Source organism: Astatotilapia calliptera, chromosome 1 (assembly GCF_900246225.1).
Source record: "Astatotilapia calliptera chromosome 1, fAstCal1.2, whole genome shotgun sequence".
NCBI classification, from domain to species: domain Eukaryota; kingdom Metazoa; phylum Chordata; class Actinopteri; order Cichliformes; family Cichlidae; genus Astatotilapia; species Astatotilapia calliptera.
Window position 1 is genome coordinate 3,712,224 of NC_039302.1, and position 17,517 is coordinate 3,729,740.

Below are 17,517 nucleotides of genomic sequence, written 5' to 3' on the forward strand. Positions count from 1 at the left end.
AAAAGAGATGTCCATAGTAGGTTAACTGCTGATTCTACTTTGGCAGTGAATGTGAGGCAGAATAAACGTATACACACTGAAGTGTTATGAATGTATGGGTACATGTGGCTTGGAGTCCAAAGGGTGATCAACTTCATTTTTGCCATTACATTTCATGTTATTTGACAGGAGAGTATTATAGTCAAAAATGCTGCCTTCCTAAATGTGAAAATTCATACTTTTCCATTAAAGTAAACACGATATATTTGGGATTTTTGACAAACTCAAGGCATATCAATATCTTAACTTCAGCTTCAGGGTATAATGATGGGCTTTTTCACTATTCTCTGACTTTTGTTCACTGAACAATCGAACAGCTATTAAAGAAAATGTCAGCAACATGAATGTTTGTTGGGTGAAACCCTGCAGTACTTCAATAGTTAATCATTATCACCCTGCCCGCGGTTTTCTGCAGACATAACTTTGCAGGCAGAAAGAAAGCACTTTGATGAAATGAAAAACTTAAATAAGTCTTCAAACCAGCTTTTGATGCAGTTTATGTCCAAGTCACAATGTTTTGTTTTTGAGGTGGATTTTTTCCCTGCAATTCTCTGTTGAGGATGCTGCCTCTGAGAAGTGTCACTCCCAGGGTGTGTGCAACAATTTTCCACATAAATGCCAATCCCTAACATGATTATCAATGTTATCCACTTTACATGTCAGAGGTTTAAACATTTTAGTTTGGGCATCTCTCTTACATGTATTATTAATCAGTTACAGTTTACCCATAAATCTGATGTTACTGTGCTGGTAGTTAAAAGCTATCATATGAAATGTCTTACAGAATTCTTGTACCACAAACATAATCTGATCTTTAAGTGATGATGTATGAATTCTGCTTCCGGGTCCAAACTACTCTGCATTTAATAAGGCTGTTGTGTTTTTAACATGTTTTAATGCTTTATATCTTGTTCTATTTAATCTCAACAAGCCTCTAAAAACAGTCAGTGATCACTGTCGGCCTCTCTCGGTTTTTATTACCACTGTTCATTTTAAAGCTCCGTTTTTAAACCTTTACGATGTAACTACAGCCCAGCCCATGCAGCAGTATATTAATGACTAACCTCGTATTGTGGATGAATTATCTCAGTTGTTCTCCTGACTGAAGTTTGGTCCGTTTACAGCATCCCCTAACCATCGGGAACCCTCATGTTAACTTTTATCAAGTGGAAAAAAGTTAGCGTTCATCCTCCAGCTTCACTGTGTTTATGTTATGTTAACATAGCTGTGTCGCTAGCGATCACACAGCACATCATTATATACCAGCTAGCTCAACTTCAGTAACCCTACAAACGTCACTGCTGATTAGTTTTCTGTCTTCATTTATTTTGGAAGTGATAGCAGAGCTGTAAGTTTGAATTTTTTTCAGAAATCTCTCAGTCAGAACATGGTATATCATGTTTAGCAGGAAGCTAGTGAGCTAACTTCCTGCTAACTTCTAACTCCACTAAATTTAATAAATTCTGTTTTCATGGATGCCTGGATGTTAAACTTAATAGTTACACCTGTTACGCAGCAACACTGATCATTTTATTATTTATTTGACTTTGGGACCCGAAAACTCATAGCCATATATTTCGTATATATGTTTTCACAGTGCCACAGTATTTAAATAACAGCAGTAGTAGATTTATATTAATAATATTACATGAAATAATAATAATAAATACTAAAGTGATAGAAACAAGTAAACATTATAATAAGATATTATTCAAGTACATTAATATTAGGTTTAAATTAGTTACTGATAAATATTAGCACTACTAGTCGACTGCGTGTAGAATTTGTCTTCATATTCTCATCGTCATACTCACGAATACTGAAACAAAAATAGTGTATCTGGCAGTTTGATGATTATATAACACTTGAGCAGCCGAGAAAGTGTTACAAAAATAAAAGCGCAGCAGTTGGCAGTGGATAATATTAACTAAGATCTTATATAACAGGAAAGAGAATAACCAACGTGTCATTCCATGTTTTGTTACTCTGTTTCTCACAGCTTCATGTTTCTCAACTGTTTCTACACTCCTTTCCCAATCGAGCAGGGAAACTGTGCACAGTCAGATTTAGGCAAAAACAGAGGTAGTATTTGTAATAGTAACAGTAATACAGTAATACTACCAGTCATCCATCAATTTCCTTCTGTTGATCCAATTCAGGGTCATGGGAGGGCTGGAGCCTTTCCCAGTTGCCATAGGGCAGAGAGGCTAACAGAGGGCTTACAGGGAGACACCAACAACCATTCGCACTCACATTCACACATACAGCCAATTTGGAATAACCGATTAACCTAGTCCCGCTAATTACATGTCTTTGGACCAGGGGTGGGCAAACTACAGCCCATGGGCCACCTCCAGCCCGTTGGGCGTTTTATTCCGGCCCGCCAAAGATTGACGTGTCTCATCCGTGTCTCGAACCATGAAGTCGCACGAAATGTGAAGTTACTCTAATTAAGTACACATTTGTCAGTTAACTTAGACCTAAACTTCTGGTCTCAGACTTGCTTAACCCTTGTGTGGTGTTCGTATTTTTGTTACTCAGCCAGTGTTCATGGGTCTGGTGGACCCGCTAGAGGTTTGGCTTTCCAAATTAACACTATCAAACAATTTTATGTTAAATTACTCAACAGATGTTTACTTCATCCCAATTACAAGACATATGAACAGCAAACATGGTTAATTTTTTCCCTTTACCTTTGTTAGATCACATTTATGAATTAATGTGCTTCTCGTTTTTCTTTTATATAAAATGTTATAAATAAATCAGTTATAATCAAGTGGAGTGAGTGGAAAGACACAACACATTTACACGTGAAAAAATAATTAATTGTTTAATTTTTCTTTTGAAAAAAACTGAACACGGGTCTCACAGACCCGAACACCATACAAGGGTTAAAAACCTTTCATCTAATCAGAAATCCCAGTCTTCAATTAATTCAATACAAAATATTACATAGAGTGCACTATACAGGTTCATCGGATGTGGGCTTTACGTCTACCAACAACTGCTCACACTGCCAAACCAATTCACCGGACAATTATATCCACGTTCTTTGGTTCTGTCCACCAGTTCAGAAGTTTTGGCGCGAGATATGTGAGGACTTATCGAAGTGTCTGAAATGTAACATTCCAACTTCCCCCTTAGTGTGTTTGTTGGGCAGCTTAGATAATGTCACTTCAGAAAAGAATATAGCCCATATGGTTTTCACTGCCCTATGCATAGCCAAGAAAACAGTCCTCATGAACTGGAAAAATAAAAATAATCTTAATTCTAACCAATATAGAAATGATCTATTAGATTACATTAGTCTTGATACAGCCTCTGCCACCACATCAGGTCAATTGCTCTGGGCTCCTTTGATCAGCTCCATCACCTAGTGGGGGTGGGGGGGTCATAGTTTGGTCCCGCCTTCACTGTTGTGGTTGGTGTGGGGGTAGGGATAGGCTTAGGGCGTCGGGGGGTTCCCCAGAGGCATCTTCCTTGAGGGGCTCAACCCGGGGTAACGGTCATGTCCGGTTAGGGGCTCTGTTGGCTCTTAGGTGACGGTTTCCTCGTGGCTACGTGCAGCGGGGCTAGGGGAGGGTCTGTGCTGACGGACGTGGGTTACTGACCTGGTAGCCTGGCTGCCTCTGGGTGGGTCCGGGATGGGCGTGAGGTTCTGGGGGCGCTCCGTCTCTGGGCTGGGGCCCAGGCCGGGCCTCGGGGGCTTGGGTCCTGGTTGGTGTGTTGTCGGGGTTGTGGGCGGGTGGGTGTATGGGGGCCCGGCCCTGGCGCAGGGTGCCGGCGGTGCGTCAAGCCACCTGGGGGGCTCTTCAACTGATGGGGGAGATTGTCACATCTTGCAGGAGCTTTCCTCTCTTCAGGAACTCTCTCTGCAGGAGGGGGAGATACAGGAGAGGTGGAGGAAGATCTCAGCCTGGGCGTCTATTGTCTTATGTAGTCTGGAAGATGAGTGGATGGTGGGGTGGGTGCAGTTTTCTCTGTGGTGGGGTTGGGTGGACTGTCCTGGGCTCTGTGGGGCCAGGAGGCGCTGCTGCACTGGGCCCTGGTCTGGATGGGCCCGGGCCCCCTTTCCCTGGCGGGTCGCGGAGTATGGGGGTGCCTACTGGGGTCAGCGGGGGAGCTGTAGTCCGTGATGCAGTGAGTGAGGGCGTCGATGTCCTCACCGTGAGGCTTGCAGAGTTCCTGCCAGTCTGTGCATTCAAAACAGTTTCTTAAGGCCTCAGTGCATTCCTCAGACCACACCCTTATCACCTTCTTCGTGGGGGGGGGGTTCCTCTTCACCATAGGAGTGTAGGTAGGTGGGGTGGAGAAGGACCAGGTTGTGGTCTGAGTGGCCAAGCGGGGGGAGGGGTGATGCACTGTAAGCCTGCTTTGTGTTGGCAAACAATAGATCCAGGGTTTTGCTGTCCCTTGTATGTCAGTCAACGTACTGGGAGAAGTTTGGGAGAGTGACAGATAGTGAGGCATGATTGAAGTCCCCAGAAATAATAATGAGGGACTGCGGATGTGCCATCAGTGGAGTGAATGTAATCACAGGCTGCTGTAGCGTCGGCCGAGGGTGGGATGTAAACAGTCAGCACAATAAAGTGTGAAAATTTCCTGGCCAGGTGGTATGGCCGGACGCTAACTGCCAACAGTTCAATGTCTTTGGTACAGCTCTGTTCCTTCACAGTGATGTGCCCCGGGTTACACCATCTCTCATTGACATACATTGCTAGTCCCCCACCTCTCCTCTTACCACTCTCCATTGCATTCCGGTCCGCTCTAACCAGTTGAAAGCCATCCAGAGTTATGACAGAGTCCGGTGTGTGGTCCGTGAGCCATGTCTCAGTGAACAGGAGGAGGCTGCTCTGCTTGTATTCCCACTGCAGTCTGGTTAGCGCAATTAGCTCTTCCATCTTGTTGGGTAAAGATCTTACATTACCCATGAGAATGGATGGAATACTTGGTTTGTACCGTCTCCTTCTTTCCTGGTACTTCACTCCAGCCCTGCGTCCCCTCCTCCAACGTCGTAATTCCTTCGGAATCTTGGGTCGCTCCTCCGGGAGTACTTTCCTGTTGCCCAGTGCTAGCAGCTGCTCCCTACTGTAAACAATGGCTTGGCTTACAGATTACAGCGCCACAGGAGCTGCAGTTGGAACTGATTGATCTCCAATGTGACTCTGTCTTAAAGGAGAAGTTCAACTCTCTTAAACTGGATGAGTTTTATGCATCACTAAGCGCAGCCAAATTTCCAATCATCCACAAGATGTCACAGAGGACGCTGGTGTTGTTTGGCTCTACGAATGTATGTGAACAGACTTTTGGTGTGATGAACAACAACAAAGCATCCCACAAACCCCAGCTGAGTGATGAACACCTCAGATCTGTTCTGAGAATTGCCACAACAAAACTAACACCAGATTTCGATGCACTGACAAAAAAGGGTGATCAACAACACTGTCCCCATTAAAAGTGAATGTAAGTATTAACACTATAAAGCCTTCTTAATGTTTTTGTTTGATATGTATGCATCTGGTGCTGGCCTGGTCCGTTTTTAAAATTTTAAAGGTCAGTGTGTCCCCTGAGCCAAAAAGGTTGCCCACCCCTGCTTTAGACTATGGGAGTAAGCACGAGTACCCAGAGAGAACCCACACAAACACAGGGGACAACATGCAAACTTAACACAGAAAGACTGGCCAGCTGATGGATTTGGACCTAGGACCTAATGTATCATTAATAGAAAAGTAATATAAAGAGTTGAAGACCCGCATTTGTTATAGGAGTAACACTCACGCTAACGGTTTTTCTTGCAAAAGGTAGAGTTGGATGTCTCGAGACCGGTCTTGAGACCACTTTTACGTGGTCTTGGTCTTGTTTTGGTCTTGCTGTCTCGGTCTTGCTGTCTCAGATCGACATTAGTGATGTGTCGGTTGCGAACGAAACGGCTCTTAGAGCGTACGTTTTTTTTTCTTTCTCTCACCCTCTCTCTCGCACCTTTTTCCGCTTCACTCCGCACGCGAGTCTCGTGCTTTGCGCTGGGCAGAGGGGGGAGGGGCGGTAGTTTCACTCAGTAGCACAGGAACAGAGCGGGAGGAAGAGAGAGAGAAAGCGAGCCAGGGACAACAATGTCACATTAGAAAGGTATAGTAATCATCCACAACTATTTTCAGTTGCTGATGATAAAGGATTCAGAAAGTTTATTCATGCAGGCCCATATGACAGAGAATATGCATGTTCTTTTTGTTTTCATATTTTAATTTATATTTAATTGTGTTGTGGTTTGTAGTGTTTTGTGTTGTTTCACTTTAAATTTGTTTAAAAGGAAAAAGCTGAAAATTTAAATAGTTAAAAGTTGAAATGTGAATAGTTGTTTTTTATATTATATGATTTATTTATTACATTTTATGTGGAGTGAATAAATAAAGGTATATTTACGGTGGACCCTAGAGACAAAGCACGTAAAAACTCCAAAACACGTAAAAACTCAGAAGCATGTACAAAACACAACAGAAGTGCTCCAAGATGCTAGGGGGCAGTGTTGAGCTTTTATTACCTAGTGGCTACACAAGCCAGGAAGTACCAACGACCAGATTTGGTGTGTGGTAGTAACAGGCAGTGTTGGGTAAGTTACTTTAAAATAGTAACTTAGTTACATTACTAGTTACTTCTCTCAAAAGTAACTCAGTTACTTCAAGTTACTCGTTACTTTCAAAGTAACTAGTTACTAGGGAAAGTAACTTTGGTTTTACTCAGAATTCACTTGTTAATGTGTTTCTTCCATAACTTTGCCAGTCTTCTAGCTTGCTTACTTGCCACAAGTGCACTGTGCAACCTACCAATAGAAAGGAAAAGATAATGTGCATATTTCCACGAGAGAAATCCCACGCCTGGACCGTCATTGACTGCTGCCATGATTCTAGCCTACGTCGCAGTGTCATGTGCGCCTTTTACATCCAACACAAAAACTGCAATCGTGGTGCTTTCGATTGTACTCAGAACACGGAAATTCTGCCTTCTGAATAGGAAGATGTAGGTAACACCAGACTGCAGATGAGCTGCATACAGGGCTGGACTGGGACAAAAAAATCGTCCCGAGCATTTTGACTAGAGACCGGCCCACCATTATAGGAAAAATCATAAAGCCTTTGAATGAAAATAAACACTCTTGTGACAGTCATGTACACTGTTTTGATGGTATATATGCATCAATCTATCAATCGTTTATTGTAAGATTCAGATAATGATTTTTTAAAAGCTAGACATTTTAAATGAGAATAAGAAAGAAAAGTATTTCTTTGTGCCCCCCTTTCCCTGTTAATGCCCTACCTGGCCCCCTGGCAACACATGCTAGATCCGCACCTGCACAGTTACCAGCTGTCAACTGCCTAAAAAAGGATCCTGGTGTTATTTGTCTCTCAGAAACAGTTCATAACTTCCCTTCAACTCATTCATGTCACCTAAAAGGTAAACCTGTTTCTCCATCACAGCTCTGATGATCCAGTAAGGGCATCTCCTGGTTTCATCTTCATGTTTCCCTCTCACCAGATAACCAAACCATATCATGACCAGCAGCTTTTTTGCAGCTGTGGCTCCAGCAAACATCAGCTGATACTAGAAATTAATATTAAATAAATTCTAGCTTAAACGTGCTGCTGTTGTTTAGCGCGACATCCGCTGGTTTCCTCTTTCTGGCGCAAAGTGAGCGATAAACAAACAAGAGAACCGATCAGCTGATCACTTTTCATGACTGAAGTAGAAACAGGAGAGGGAGGGGAGAGAATGAGAGAAGAAGAGGCAGCTGTGCAGCGTAAAGACACAGAATAACTCCAGCTTTGTGTCTTTTTCATTGTAGCTGAATTACGGGACAAACTGTTCCTTTTCACCTCAATAAGAAACGCGTAATATTTTCTCTGAATACCAGACGGGACGGTTGGCAACTATAATAACTTATGAACAAAATAAAGTTCAACATCATTAACTTCATAGCACCCACCCAGCTGTATAGAAACTCCATCATGCTAGCTAGCACGCAGTACGGAAAAAGTCAGAATAACGAAAATAAACTCCACCTAAACTTGGTTTATATCTGACCCAGAGAGACTGCAGGTCATAACTTCTTACCTGAAGTTCAGTTCACACTTGGACCGGCGGCCGCCTCGGGTCTCTTTTCCTTCTGCGTCCCTTTTCCTTAATCCACCTGCTGGCTTCCACCACTTGCTAATGTTACTGAATCTGTGGAAGCTCCGCGATAGCCACCACACGAAGTAACGAGTAACGACCCTATCTAAATCCCAGTAACGACTAACGCGTTCCTGATTTTGGCATAATAACTAGTTACCGTGCTCGGTAACTAGTTAATAACACAATAATAACGTAGTTACTGTAACGCGTTACTTAATAACGCGTTAGTCCCAACACTGGTAACAGGTAAATGAACATTCTTTTAAATTATTTGAATATATATGAGTGCTTGTGTATAAATACACAAACAATACACATATGCTTTCAATTGTGTAATTTAAGTGATCTAGTCAGCTGTTTTCGAAGTTCAGTTAACGCTAGAAATGTGTTTCGGCGTTTGTACGTGCTTTGTCTCTAGGGACCACCGTATATATTTCTATATAAACATATATAAAACCACGTTTTTTTTTTTTACATTAGTAATTCCTTTTGTGCATAATTTTATATTGTTGTTAATAATTAATTAATTAAAGCAACAAAACAACCTGAAGAGTCAGTTCGGAGCTGAAAGAGTCGTCTCTTTTTAGTGACCCAGCCGAAAGAGCCGGTTGTGAGTCAAAACGGAAATCCCATCGCTAATCTACATAGTGTTCGGGAGATTTGGAGTCAACCATCGGCGGAGCTGGGGGTGGGGGTTGCTTACTGGGCTTAAGCCCGGGTCTTTTGGAGTGTTTCATAGTTAGATGCCTGACTGACAACTGTATAAAACAAAAACTACACACATTATTCAAAGCACATAGCGCACAGTTGTAAATTCCCCCTACTTTTGGTATGATCCGAGCTCAGGCACTAGGCAACTGAGCACAGCACTTACGCATGTGAGCGAGGGGGGAGAAGCTGCTGCCTGCGAGTTTGCTTTTGGAGAAGCGCAGCCAGACAGACAGAGGAGAGCTTAAGTTCGACCAGGTACCAAAGCAAATCATTCGTACTGTACAAATAATGTAAATATGACGGTGTATCACAAATGGAAAATAGGTTGGTAATGATATAAACATAAATGGAAAAACTGTTTATACTAAAACTGATTTGGCACATTTTTAATGAGTTTGAAAAGTTGAATGCATTTTGATCCATTCGTTGTCAAGATGATTCCACACTGCTTTGCTTGAAGTCTGGGTTGTGGGGAGGCCAGTCTATGAACCATAAAGTCCTTTTCTATCCAGATCTGGTTTGCAGTGTGTTTTGGGCCACTGGGTATCATTCAGTTCAATTAATTCAGTTTTACTCATATAGGGCCAAAACATGACAAAAGTTGCCTCAAGGTGCTTTATATTGGAAGGTAAAAACCTCACAGTAACACTCACGAATATCTGAGAAGAAAGTTCTTTGTCTTAGCAAAAACAAAGCACTGTCAAGAATCGCTGTGTGCAGGCAGGAGATTGGATCCAAAATGTAGGACTCACAATGCACGGGGATAAACTCAAAAGGCACGGCTTTATTTAACAGAAACACAAGGAGCAACATAAAACTACACTGGGAGAAACTAAAGTTGAGGCACAGGGAAGACACAAGGAAATGCACACAACCATGAGGGACGACACGGAACAGAGGGAGATTCCGACATAAATACACAGAAGGTAAGTGAGGGACGTGGTAACACACAGGGAGCACACCTGAGGACAATTATGCATAACAAGACAGGGAGGACACAACTGAAAATGCTGACCCAAGACGCAGACCTTAAATGTAACACAGGAAGAACACAGATACGCAGAGAGGAGGAGAAGAGAGAGCACGGGGAGAGCACAGACATGGAATAAAACAGGGGGGGAAACAAGACACAGGAACTCAGAACTATATGAACACAGATACACAGAGAGACACACAGGAGTAGGGATGGGTACCGGTATCTGATGCCATGATGGCACCGGTTCTGACATAAACGGTAGTAACCAGACCGAAAAGCAGCGCACATTTCGGTGCTTTATTTCGGTGCTTTTTTTTCCTGAGCTGTGATACACTTTAGATTCTAGCCAATCATTTTACGTTTTAGTAGGCGGGGCCAGGTACATAGGTTCTTTTAGAGCAGAGCTACAGATTAAAAATGACCAAGGCAAATCGGTCAAAAGTCTGGCTGTACTTCACAGCAAAATATGCAAACTCAGCAGCCTGCAACAAGTGCTTTAAGGTGATACTGTGATACTGTCAAAGGAGGTAACACCTCAAATCCGATGAAACACCTGGCGACGCATAGCGTTTTTTTTAAAAGCCAAGAAATGCGCCGTATTTGATAGCTTGCTGTGAGACCTCACACCGTGCACATCTACTGTGGGTGGGTTGCCTGTTATCAGACCCGGAGTTAGCAACATCCCCCAAAAACACGGAGAGGAGAGTCCTGGCCCCTAGCCCTGCCAGTGTAGCAGAAAGGATGACGGATGATGATGCAGCAGCAGCCGTTCTTTTCTGCGTGAGTAACTTAATGTTGTTCGTGTGTAATTTACGTTGATTAGGCTAACCACGTTATTACATTAATGCATGTAAGGTGAACTAGCAAACATCATCATAGCTACATGCGGCTGTCTGCTTGTTTGATGGCAGATACTCCCTTCTCCCTGGCCAAAAAAGGCTAAAATGACCAAAGAAAAAATGGAAAACAGTTAAACATGAGAGGTTTTTGGACAAAGTTTGTGTTTTTTCCATTGTTTAAGCACTGCTTCCAGGCAAGAGTGATGCCATAAATCCCCTATAGCTGCAGAAAAGGCTAACATTGTTATCTTTTTACAAAAAAACAGCTAAACATGAGAGGTTTTTGGACCAATTTTGTGTTCTCCATTCTTTAAGCACCAGTTTAAGCACCGGCACCGTTTCAAAAGTACCGGTTTGGCACCGGTATCGGATAAAACCTAAACGATACCCATCCTTACACAGGAGCAAGGGCACGGGGAGGATCTAACAACCAAAAGCTAAACATAACAACCTAGGGACTGGGACTAAACTTTAAACTAACAAGGTGGACTCAAACCATAATACAAAATGACAAAACACAAGAAACTGTCATAAGAACCAGGATCGTGACAAGCATGTGTGCTAAAGTAATCATTTACAATAATAATTAATAACAAAGTTGGAGGGGTCGATTACAATATCTTACAGAAGCTATTACTGTGTGAATGTCAGTGGAGTGGAGGAGATAAAAAGGGTTCTTTATTTGCTCTTGGCTTAGTGTCAATGTGACCTTTTCTGTGAGCTTCTGTATGCAGTGTTGGCATCAGAGGTCCATCTGGATACTGTTGCACCGCCGCCACATTGAACAGTCAGATAGCTGAGGACAGAAAACAGCTGCAAGAGAGGCTAAGAAGAAAGGCGACAGCAGGAAAGTATGCACAGCTACTGAAACAGACTAAATTTGCATAATTATTGGACAGCAGGTTGAGACAAAGTCAGGTTGCAGGGAGCAGCAAGTAAGAGTTTTAGAAAGTCTAAAACAGGTGATGATAGGACAAAACTCAGCGGTAACCTCGCAAGGTGCTGCAAGAATATTAAGTGTGCAGACCAAGCTGGGGACAAAAAGGACAGTGCTACATTTCAACGAGTGCACTGGTGGCCCATTTGTGCTGTCATTTTTATTCATTTGATCACAAATTAAGGATTGGGCAATGCGTGTTTTACAGTGACCTCTGATAGTTCACCAACCAATCAGAGACTGTTATCAACACATCGTTGAGAAGACCTTCATTTGTATTAATGTTTTTTTAAAGCCTCTTACCTCTGAGTTTACTGTCACAAATATATATAACTTTAACCCAAAACTTAATTCTAACTTAAAAGAAGTTTTAACTGTCAAAGCAGGCCTTTAAAAGGATGTAAGGAAATGAGAACTAATACAGTAATGCTTCAACTATATTTCACTATATCACTATCACTCAGAGTGGTGCAGACTACACGTACTGCTTATATATTTGGAACACAGTACTCAGTCTTTTAATTTTAACCTTGTGTAAAACCTTGAAACTTGATGCAACTGTGTTACACGGTGTATTACATCACTGCCATACATAGTTTTTTAACTCTTTCATCTTTAGAGACCATCAAGTTCCAAGTGTGCATTCAGCCTCACATGTATTTGCTTTCAGACCACAAAGAAACAGCATGAGATCCAATTAGAGGTGAACCAAGGCTCACCTTTCCAGCTACTGTCAGGCTACTTGTTTAGTGCACACTAAAAGTTGATTGACAACTTTCGCACAAGCCTAAAGTTCATTTGAGCCAAACCAAACAGCCTTTGTGTAAAAGCAGCGATCAGCAATGGTTAATTTTGACAAGGCATGACCTCAGTGAACTTTCCAAAGCCCATACACACATTAAAATACACAGCAGCCTGGCATTTAGAGGAATACACCCTGACAGAACTGAACATAGAAACAACAACAGGATTCATTCATTTAAACCTTTTTCCAGCCGACTCCTGAGGAAATATTAGCAAATAGTCATTTATCACAGAATTCAATTCAGTTTTATTTTTAACGTTTTATTTTTAATTTTAATTTTTTTAATTTTTAGTTTTATTTTTAATTTTCTAACATAACAGCACCATTTGATCCCTTTCAGATAAGAATGGGCCAGATTAATACATTAAGTTTTGACATAAGTCCCCCCCGAGGGGAGCACAGAGCCATTGCAAGGGGGCACGGTGTAAATTAAAAAAGAATAAAAAAAGGGCGCTTGGACACTGCTAGAATAACGGACAGGTTTTTGATGGGGCTCCCACACAAACCCAAAGCAGAAGATGAAGCATTGCCAAATATGTTTCCAAACCAACTTACTTCCAAACCAAAGACTAGAAAATGTTATGACGCATATCCTGCCTTTGGCTTCACCTGCACAAGTGCCACAGTAGGTCTCCCCATTAGTTTCCCTGCCTCACGGACAAACAGTATCCTACAGCTGTTTATGTTTTTGAACCAATTTTGCACATTTTTTGGAAAATGGTTTGATAGCAATGTTGAATATTATTACATAGGAAAAAACAACTACACGTAAAATAATCACACCGTGACGCCTCTCCTTTCTAAATGGAGGGACAGTAACTGTGTGTGTATATGTAAGCATGTAAAAACTGCAGATGGTCAGATTAACAGTAACAGTATTTTGTCTCTATCCGCCATTGTATAAATTCATCTCATGTAAACCATAAAGTGGCGCACAGTGTGACGTGAAAAAAGGCACATACCTTTGACGTTGCGTGATGAACTCTGTATTCCTTGTCCACACGTAAACGGAAAAACTGAGTTTTCGCAAAATCTCCAACCTGACAACAGTTTTAAAATAATCCAAAGGTCCAAACGCATAGAAACAGCTGCGTTTTCAAAAATACCCGTGTAGGTGTGGACGTTGCGTGAAAGAGTTAGTAGTTTATTTTTTTGCTGCCTGTAATTTATTGCAGTTTACTTTTATTTGTTTAATTGTTTACTAAATGTTTGAGGTGTGAAATAAACTGCAATGGAGTTTGAAAACCAAATATGGGTGTAAGTAAGTAAGTTTCATTTTATTTATATAGCAAATTTCTAGATAAAAAAATCACAAAGTGCTTCACAAAGTATAAAACAAAAACAGACAAAAGTTAACAAAATGCAATTCTAAAAAGATGTGTTTTTAGTTATTTTTTAAAAGTGACCACTGAGTCTGCAGATCTTAAGTTCCGAGGAAGAGAGTTCCACAGTCTGGCAGCCACAGTGGCAAAAGCTCTGTCTCCCTTGGTTTTCAGCCTTGTATGCTGAATAACAAGTAGGCCCTGATCACATGACCTCAGGGACCTCCTACATAGGGCTGTAAAAGCTCAATGATGTAGGCTGGTGCTTGTCCTTGAAGAGTTTTAAAGGTCAGAACCAATATCTTAAAATGGACTCTGAATTCAACGGGGAGCCAGTGCAGCTGTATAAGCAACGGTGTTACATGAGAGTACTTAGATGTTTTTGTCAGAAGCCTTGCTGCAACATTTTGGACAATCTGCAGACGCTCCAGGGAGTTTTTGTTTAGACATGTAAACAGTGAATTACAGTAGTCCAATCGCGATGAAATGAATGCATGAATCTCCAGTTCAGTATGAGATACTATGGGGCTCAATTTAGAAATGTTTCTTAAATGATAGAAGCAGGACCGAACCAGAGATTTGACGTGAACATCCAGAGTAAAAGCAGAATCAAAGGTTACCCCGAGGTTCCTGATAGACGGTTTCACAAATTTTGAAAGAGGACCAAGACCATTCATTATGTTAGGAACATGTCTGTCTGGAGCACATACAAGGACTTCAGTCCTTTCTTCATTAAGTTGGAGGAAGTTGTCAGCCATCCAACCTTTGATGGATTCTAAGTACACATTTAGAATCTGCAGCTTAGAAACATCTTCAGGTTTAAAACACAAGGTGGGTGTCTTTTCTTCACATCTATGATTTTCTGCAACAAAGGTGAACAGACCAATGAGTAGTTACAAGACTGCCTTCTTAATTCGTCATTCAGGAATGACGACTGCTTGGAAGATGAACCTTTTAACTTACCTCAGCATGCTGCTTTTTCACTATGGACAGAAATGCTAAATGAATTCATAAGAGAAAAACAAGCAGTAAGAGTACAGCATGAGACTGGTGCCTACACCACCCACCAGCATTCTGCAGATCACTGGCAGCTATAGTTAAATTCTGCCTACTGCTCTGGCCCTGCATCCTGAAATACTAAAACTCAGACGGACAAGACAGTTATGCGTACTTTAGATAAGTTATAGAGTCAGAAGTGCTGAGTGGAAAGAGAAGGACATGTTTAATTATGAGTTATGAAATATAGATGGAATGTATGAGGAAAAACAGGCAGTGCCTGGGAATGTGGGTAAAAAAGATTTTGTTGGATTATGACGAGAGAACAAGAAATGGGATAGAGGAGCAGATGGTACTTTATCTCTCTTTACAGCTCAGCATCACATTACCACCAAATTTAATCTAATCTCCACAAAACTGCGACTGATCCATTTGGATACGGGCTCTGAGACGAGCCTGGGGGCAAGATGTGTATTTTTTTTATCACAGTGAAAGAGGACGTTACTCCATTAATCTCCTCTTCTGGCAGCTCTTGGCATCAGATCGGAGCCGGTGATGAGACCCTCTGATAGTTCCTGAACAAACAGAGAGGTTTCTCATCACAGCAAGGAGGGAGAAGAGGAGGAGCATTCGAAGACACATCAGTGCTGTGACAGTCAGATGCAGACAAGCACTAGCACTAGCTCTCAATCACAATCTTGGGACCGAAATACAGTCTGAATACAGTGAATTCAGTTTTGTTTCGATAGCACCAAATCAAAATGATCTCAAGCTGCTTTATATTGTACGGTAAAGAGCCAATAATAATAAAGAGAAAACCTGGAAAACTGTACACTGTGAAAGAGAGCCAGAAAGGAACAAAAACTAATAATTAAATCCAAAGTGGGGTAAGAATTCTTGAGAGACATTTGATGTTGGGATGAGAAAATAACTCACGCAGAGCTCCAAAGTTACCTGTTAACAGGCTAAACTTCTTCTAAAAAAAAAGAAAGAAAGAAAAAAGGTTTTGTCAAGTTTTTGTATTTGTACATTTGTGCTTTATGCCAAAGTGTCAATGAGAGACAATTCAACCACCATTACCCAACCCTAATTAACAGTATTTACTCTGCACACAAAATCTTAATACATCAAGCTTTTATAATGTGCTAACAGCTGTCAAGATGAAGGAAGTAGATTAAAAGTCTGTATTGCAGTATCATTTTCTCCTGGAGAGCGCACTTACTCCGCAGGAGGAAATTATCTGCTTTGACTGAAGGTTTGGATCAAGCAGTTTGTTGTTTGAAGTACAGCAGAGATAATTAAAACAGTGCGCTAGAAGGAAGGCGCTGATAGAGAGGAGCAGATGAAGTTGGTATTACAGGCAATCAAATTCATTAGATGTATTTGGAGCTTAATACTGAGGCAATATGTCCCTACAAACACTGATTGTTTACTATTAAAATCCAATATTCGATGAAACCTTTCAGCATGTGGACATTTTTATGCTTAGAAATCTGAGCTGTTTGTTACTGAGGACTGGCCTGTTTTACAAAGAGCACATGAAAGATTTAATGTTGGCCTGACTGAAAAGAAGAGTGAGGAAGTAAGTTTTTACCAACAGAATCAATGACTGAAACATTATTTAACCCTTTAAGACCTACCATAGAACCAAGTCCGCCAGAGCTTATATTATATTTTTACATGCTGTGGAGCCATTTTTGGGAGCATTTCAAGTTAATATACATCAATACAACCATTATAGCCCAGATTTTAATAATATGTATTCATTAAGTGCATAGTAATTACATAAATTGCAAAAAAGTGCAATAAACTACAAAAAAATTGAAAATCGTTTTTGATTTTTTAACATATATTTGTAGTTAGAGAAATTTAAGAGGCTTATCCCTCAAAACTGTAAATACAAAAAAGTTGCACAAAATAGTTTCCCACCACAGGAAATTTAATTTGAGTGTCTTCATAGTTTTATTTTTGAAATACACCAATTTTTATACACTGCAGGAAAAACGAAAATAAATATTATACTGCAAATTTGCAAAAAAGCAGCATATGCATCAAAATAAACTATTTCCAGCAGTGCAATATGAGTCCTAAGCATCCCAGAAACGACACAGAAAGTCATAAAGTCAAAGATAACTTTTAAAAAGAGCAGTATAGGCCCTGAGGCCCTGATTGCAAAAAAGACTACATTTCCGCGAAAATGACGTCACTTCCGGTTTCGGCCAGGTAATGGCGGAAATGCAAAAGTTCGCGCTGACGTCTATTCCAACGTAGGAAGTGTTTTGAACAGCTGATCGGACCGGCAAAGCGTGTTTCTGGAATATTATGTTTTTGTTCCTGCAAGCGCTTTTTATGCAGTTTTTGCAAAGCTTTATGTGGAAGGAAACCGTGACCTAGGACAAGCTGATGGCACAATATGTAAGTACAACTCCTCCGGTTTCATATGCAAAAAAAATTTTTGCGCTAGCTTACGTGGTTGCAGTGCTACCGGGATTTAAAAATAATTACGCATAACAGAGCGTTCCCGCTCCGATCGGCTCTAAAGGGTTAATCTTTCAGTGACAGCGTGAAAACGTCAGCTCTGTGTGAAGCAGTGACCTTCACCAGATTAATTAAACGAGCGTTTGTTCAGGCAGACCATGAAGTCAGGCGCAGCACAGATACTGGCAGATCAGCTGATGGCAACCTTCTATGCATCCTCTATGCATTCTTGCACATCTTCAAGCAGC